At 35.9% G+C, this 7,154-nt stretch overlaps 1 long non-coding RNA gene and 1 other non-coding gene across 2 annotated transcripts; both read left to right on the plus strand.

Moving 5' to 3' along the window:
- Positions 1-3,080: 3,080 nt before the first annotated feature.
- LOC125494988 (uncharacterized) lies at positions 3,081-6,222 on the plus strand. The gene is made up of 2 exons (XR_007271310.2): positions 3,081-4,460; positions 4,975-6,222. It is a non-coding gene; the product is annotated as an uncharacterized LOC125494988 (long non-coding RNA).
- A 600-nt stretch (positions 6,223-6,822) lies between these two features.
- On the plus strand, positions 6,823-6,895 carry TRNAK-CUU (transfer RNA lysine (anticodon CUU)). Its single transcript has one exon. It is a non-coding gene; the product is annotated as a tRNA-Lys (tRNA).
- The last annotated feature ends 259 nt before the right edge of the window (positions 6,896-7,154 follow it).

Consider the following 7,154-nt stretch of genomic DNA (forward strand, 5'->3'; position numbering starts at 1 on the left):
GTACTATATAAGTACATAGGTCCATTGCTTCTCTTTTTCTTTGGGATTGTAGCAGGAGAACCTCAACCGTCTTTTGGGTTCCATATCTACGAGGTGTCCTTATCTTGTCAATTTTATTGTACTTGGGTAAGTGATATAAGCAAGGGGATCTTCTGCCTTTTTTCTGTCTCCTTTGTTTTTCTTCTATTTTGGTAGGGTTCAACAGAAGGCTTTCTAGAAATATGTAGTCTCTGCTAAGTGGTAAGCAACTTGAGTGGTTATCAGTTTCATAATCTTTTATAATATGAAAATATTCATTATAGCTGATTGCATCTCGGTAATGTTATTGATCATATTAATATTTAATGGACTAAATTAGATAGCTCGATGGACTTTTGTGCTTCTTATTTCTGTAATATTTCATGTAGTCGTTAAGTCAATATAAATACAATAGTCAACCAGGGAATATGTTCGTGTAAGATAAGGCTGCAAATATTTGACCCCTTTATCCTGTCTGTCGCAGCAGCCTTATTGAAAGTGGAGTGATTATAATTATGATTATGCAGGTCTCATGTGGAAATAAAGAATAGGGTTCCTTACTCTTTTATGTTCAAAATTTTGGATTATGCATAAGATCTAAGACATATGAGTTTGTTTTATCTAACTTTTTTGCTCGTGCATCAATGTGAGTGGGTTAGGGATGGAGGTGAAGTAATATTGGAATTGTGAAGCATTTGTTTGCACAGTTGCAGTAAGCATGCTTAACTAATTAAGCTTATCTAAAAAATTGTCTTTCTGGGGTCTTGAGATTTCATTCTGTGTAATGAACTTTCTTGTTGTATCAATTCAGTTACTTTGCAAGTGTGATTACTGTTTAGTCATTTTTTTAAAAAGATGACTACTATGGTATTACTCCTCTTTGAATCCTGTTTATTACGTCGTAAATTTTTTTTTTAGCTTTACGAGGAAGATTAGCAAAGATTCTGAATATTCTGATATGATAAACAGGGAAAAAAAAGGTGATATTACAACTGGTTTAGATTTCTATGACCTTGTTGCTCCTGTTGTGTTTGTGTCTTTTAAAGAATTTATGATGAATAACTCTAGTCTTTTTCAGCTTGTAATCTATGTGTCTGGTACTTGACAGCTTTTTTTACTTACACTATACAGTTATTTACTATATTCTGTCCATTTCTGGAGCTGGATGCTTCCGCATTTGCCTTGACAATTCCAAAAGTAATCCTCAAATTTGTGATGCACTGATTTTATTCCTGGATATCTTGTTTTCTACAGAACAGGTTGCAAACACTTGATTGTCATTTCTCCTTTCAACTCGAGTTTTCCCACCATCTTTATTTATTTTTGTTATATGAAAACCCTCTGGTTAGGCTTCTTTCTAGACATTGGGGTACCACCCAAATTTATTGAATGTGTCTTTTTGCGTAGTGGACTAGTAGTATAATAAGCTGTTCAGCTTCACCAGTAATTGGTAAATGTTCAGTACCCTCTTCATCGTGTAATATTTGTCTGTGCCTGAATATAAGTTGCCGATATGTGTACATCACTACATTGTACTTAGGTGTCGTGGCTTGCACACCTTGATGGGTTATCGGTGTGACTGGTTTGACCCTCCCCTTTGTAATGTGGAGAGGAAGAGAGGGAAGCGTGATTTGTGCGGAACGTTGGACATAATTGATGTTCAATAGTTGTACATCTCTTTTTCTTTTGATCTTTTTTTTTTTAAAAAATATATGAAAGGAGGTGCTTCCATGTATTGTCTCCTCGTGAGTGGCAGGATTTTGTCCTCTCCTGGTCAGGTAGAAATGTAATAATACAAGAGTAAGATTATTGATTCCTTGAATAAAAAAGCCTATGTGTTGGTGTTGGTGAAAAAAGGAGTTATGAAGTGGAAGCTGGTGTCCTTAGAGATTTCGGTGCATACTCGCAGATTTGGAAAAGTTCTCTCTGTGAGGCTTTTGAGTTATTGCATTTAAGTACTTCATACTCAGCTGCACTTGTTTCGTCATGATTCTAGGAATTAGTCTTGCCTGCTTTGCAAGTTTGAGGCATGATGGTTATTACATAGCACACCTTTTTGTTCTGCTTTTGGTGTAGTACGTATGTAATGGGAAAAAAAAGAGAGAAATGTAATCAGCAGCTAACAAGTCAGGTTTGCTTGTGGTTACTGAAAGTTAAATGTCATTACTTGTCGTAGAATGAGATGAGGCACTACTCAAAAAATCATACCATGGAGCATGGAGGATTTCATATCATGCCTACTTAGGCGCCAGGTCCGCCAACTATAGCTTGTTGATATTCTGAGAAGTTTGTTGAAATCGTTGTGATGATCTTTCTTGTGCTGGCCATAGATAGCGGATATCCTAAATGAGCTCCTATTTTGTATCAAGTCTTTTTTTTTTTTTTCCCTTTTCTGAAGTGTGTCAGTTGACGGGAAACAGACTCATATTTTAGTTATGAAAATAATTGGAGATGCAAAACTTTAGTGAGGCCTTCAAGTGAATCAGCAGCTGGGTGCTGTACTGGAGACGCCAGTGCTAAGTATGAAGATTATGTTCTTCCCTGCCTCCCCTCAGTGCTGGTAAGAATCTTGACTTCTACTTTTTTCACCAATTTTTATTTATTCATTTAATTAATGTTATTTTGCTAGAGAGGAAATATAGTGAAAGGAAGAAAGGGGAATGTCTCATTACTCCCAATGTGGCAACTGGTAAGAGCCCTCATTTTGCTGTATTGAAATTCTAGGAAAAGGCAGTTCTTATTCCTGCCTCTTTGATGCTAGAATCTGGATCTTGTCTTAATGGTGCTACTTGCAGGATCGCACTAAAATGTTCAAGAATTTTACAGTAAATGGCAGATGCTTTAGTGACCTCTCCATTCTGCCATCATTATGAAGAAACTAGGGTGTCTAGATCATCCATCAAACAAACAATAGAAGAAGCCACAGCAAAACTTCGAGGAAAAGGCAAGTAGGTTGCAGGTGGTTGCTGAGCCATAGGCATTTCATGTCTGGCAACTGTTTTTATGGTGTTTTATATGGATAATTTCTGCCCAGCTTAAGAGAGGCATCTCGCCTCCCCCCCCCCCCCCCCCCCTCTTAATATGGTTGATGCTGTCATAATTGCATGTCTTGATGTAGTTTTGCAGATAAGCATCTTATACGATTTGGAAGGATGCCTCCTTCTGTAGGTTTTTGGCTTTCTGAACATTCTTGTGTTCTTGAGGGGTCTACCACCTTCTGTAGGGTTTGTCTGTAATTGTTTGAGATATATTTGATTGATGTTGTGTCTGTTACAGTAAAGAGTTATTAGCCTGGTTGGCTGTTGTTACTTATCGCAATAGCTCATTTGGACAGCTCAATGTGCTAGCTGGTTTTTATTAGCTGCTTGATTTTTATGGCTGGTAAAACTAACTAATAGCTGTTTGACAGTGTAAATGTAGGTGACGACAAAAAAGCTCTCATAACAAGTTCTAAATTTGAGCTATTGCAAGAGAGCTTAAGCACCTAAAAAGAACTTTCTGAGTTGGTCAAACAGCTACCATCCTCCCTCCACCCCCCCCCCCCCCTTCCCGCCCCAAACCCCTAGAAAGCTGTAGGTTCTTCAATAAGCATTTGAGTTGCCAGACTCATTTTTTACCTAACTGTGTGGAAAGAACCTTCCTGAAAGTAAGAAAAATGTGTCTGATTAGAGTTTGGAGTGTTGCAATTGAGTTACTGGAAGGTTACCTCTCCAAATAAGATTCATTTCTTATTTTTGTTCCAAGATGCCTCAAATTTCTACTTCTTTTCTCTTAAAATTCATATACTATCTTCTTTGTAGAATTCTACCTTGTTTAATAATTCACATTCCTGTCTGTAAGTGGATATCTATTTACCGACCTATGTTGAGAACTCCTTATTCTTCTGTGTATTTTTTCGCTTTGGTATCTTTTGTGTGGTATAGTTCTATCAATAGTAGAATGTTCAGGGATTTTATCTTCTAGGATGTTATTTCCACCCACTATAGTGGGGGCTGCTTAAAAGATAGTGATCTGGGTTTTTCGCCTTTTGGAATATAGTTTTATCTCAATGGTCTAATGAGAGCCCTTAATCACTTTTATTGAAGGTTGACCTGGAACCGAATTAATTTAAAACTTGTTGGATTATCAGCTTCTGTGTTTCTACTTCCATCAACCTTAACAAAGTTGAGTAAGCTCCAATATTTGTCCCTAATTGCTCTCCTCCTCTCGATATTTCCCTCTGTTGGTTGACCAGTGCCTGCTTTGATGAGTTTGAAACCAACAATTTTGAATACTTTCAGATTAATCAAGTAGATTGACTGATTGGTGATGTGCAACAATTGACATCATAGTTGATAGTCAGTCAGTCAGAGCAGAAGAATGATGGCTTGGACCCTTGTGGTTGCCGCAATATCCACAATGAAGGTCAACTGGGGTGCTTTTGCCTCCATGGAAGATTCTTGGTGAGTATCAAACAGTTTCTGGTTGCATGAAAAACATTCTTCAAGATAAGTGGTATTGCATTTTCCTTCGGGACCTTTTTTTCCGTCTTTTTATTGAGGGGTTTTTTGGTTTCTTAAGGGTCGAAAATACTTTTTCCAAGGATGAAAAACTTCTTTTCTTAGAGGAAGGAATGTTACATTTTCCTCCCTATACTTCATACTTTCCTTTTCATTCTATTTTTTCTTGGTTCTCTAAATTTTCATTCCTTGAATCAAATTAAAGGGAAACTGGTCTGCAATTGTGTTGTGAAAATGTTTCTCATGAAAAAAAATTCCATTGAATTTTTTTCTCATTTAACCAGATGGAGCCTTATTGCTTTCTCATTTATCGATATTATGTAAGAATATTATCTGAAACTAATCTGATCTTGAATCTGGAAGAGTTATCAGATATTCTAAGCCAAATAGAGTTTGTTCAAAACCTGGATATATTTATTTATGATATGATAATTAACGTCCTAACCGCTCTTGGTAGTCTCACAGGAGGAGGAAGCTCAAGAGCCAATCTTCATATTTGCTATCAGCGTGAATTATGCACGTTCTCCATCACCTGTGTTGTAACCGTTGGTGCAGCTACTAGTAGGATTAGCCATGGCATTTTTGCTGGTCAGGTACTGTTAAAATCCAAGTATTGCACACATTGTGATCAAGTTAGGAGTAACTAGAAAGTTGAAAGCCCGAAGAAGCCTGAGAATGGGATGACAAAATCACAAGTTCAGCTTGATATGCTTTCTTTTTGACCAAACAGTGTAACATGGAGCATAACTATAGGTGGCAATCAAGTTGATACCTTCAAGTTCAGAATGCATTTGAATATACGACTGTAAGTATAGTAATTAGATTATAGTATCTTTAAGTTCACAATTGGATTCCCCTCAAAAAAAAAAATGTTCACAACTGGATTAGATTTTATTGATAGTTTCCATACTGGAAAAATATTACTTAATTGTTATGATTCTTTCTTATTGAGAAAGGCTGTACCAAAAAGAAGAAATCGATCAACTCGAATGGAGCCAAGGTAAAATTCTCTCTTTTATAAACTTATTTCTATGGTGCTTCCAACTGCTGCAGTTCACACTTACAAGACTCCATTTTGCTATACTTGTTATGAGAAACTGCAGAGACAGGGTTAAACCAAAGAGAAAAAAAACTGGACCTAAAAAGTCGAAGGAGATATAAAAAAACAATGTAAATCTCCGGAAGCATATAAAATCGCTTGTTGGTGATGGTGGTGAAGATAATGCAGTCGCCGTTGATGGCGAAGGTGAAGAGTTTGATGGAGTTGGGACTTGGGACGCTTTCGACCGCCCTTTGGTTGCGGTTGCTGGGTTCAACTGATGAACTATACAGCTATTCTGCTCTTGAGGAGGTAGGAGAGAATATGGATTGGCCAAAGATGGAGAAAGGGAAGGTTGAGAGAATGATCTTATATTCTTAGTCATTTTCTTTGGTCGGGCTCCTTCAATCCTAATTACCCAAGTCTTTTCGATGTATATATATAACAAATGTATTGGTCGATAGAAGTGTAAATCAATACATATAAATATAAATATAACTGTAGTTTTTGTCCCTCAATCTATTGGTCGCCATAGAACTTCTTCAAGTGAAGACAATGCCTAATTTTCTCTTTCATTATTGGTTTTGTAAGTTTAGTGTTAGTAATGTATCTTTTGCCTCTTTAATGTAGAGCTATTCTACATGTATCTAGATTTTTTTCCCCTTATACTCTTGAGAGTTTGGATTTTATGTTATTTTTTATTCTACTGTAGATTAGTTTGTTTATTGGAATTGATTTAATTTCATAACAGATATTGGTTTTTCTACAATTTACTTAATCTTATCCATATCAACCTCAAAACTACAATAGATCGACAAACTCTTTTGTGGAAGGTTAAGAACATGTAGAATTGTCAGCTATTGTTTACATGATTATATTTGTCGGGGAATTTTTACTTATATCATTTGATATGCTTTTGTTAAGTTTTAACTAGTATTGTAGATGTCATATGATTTCGATTTAGTACATTAATTTTAATTTTAAGATTTTAGTCAATATAGGTTTATTTCTTTAGGTTGTGTAGCAACTTCAAATTCTCATATAGGCTGAATAAAATCAGCTTTAGGTCTGAGTAAGTAGTAACTAAAGTAGTATTTAGGAACCATACTACCATTTTCCGTCCACGAAATACCCAACGAACACATAGCAAAGTGCAATGGATTACTTCCAAATCATTCGAGTAAGCCTTGTGGACGTTGTGGTTCTCTTGCAGATTCGGAGTTCCTACAACTAATATATACAAAGAAGTATAGTTACTAACAAGTTGCCCGTCTAGCTCAGTTGGTAGAGCGCAAGGCTCTTAACCTTGTGGTCGTGGGTTCGAGCCCCACGGTGGGCGAATATGTTTTTTTTGTAAACTAACTTTTGAATCTTGAATAACTTCCTATTCTCTCAATTTTTTTTTTTCGAAGTTTATATTTAGCTTTATAATGAAATACATAAGTGTAGTTAATCGATTATAACCTTCGTAAAATCCTCTAATATATTTGAACTAAGACATGCATGTTATATAAGTTCGTTATTTGTTTTGAAAATAGAAACTAAATAATAAACAATCATAGGTTAATTAAAGATAACATATAAAAGAAACAACACAA

Source organism: Beta vulgaris, chromosome 2 (genome assembly GCF_026745355.1).
Source record: "Beta vulgaris subsp. vulgaris cultivar EL10 chromosome 2, EL10.2, whole genome shotgun sequence".
NCBI classification, from domain to species: Eukaryota; Viridiplantae; Streptophyta; class Magnoliopsida; order Caryophyllales; family Amaranthaceae; genus Beta; species Beta vulgaris.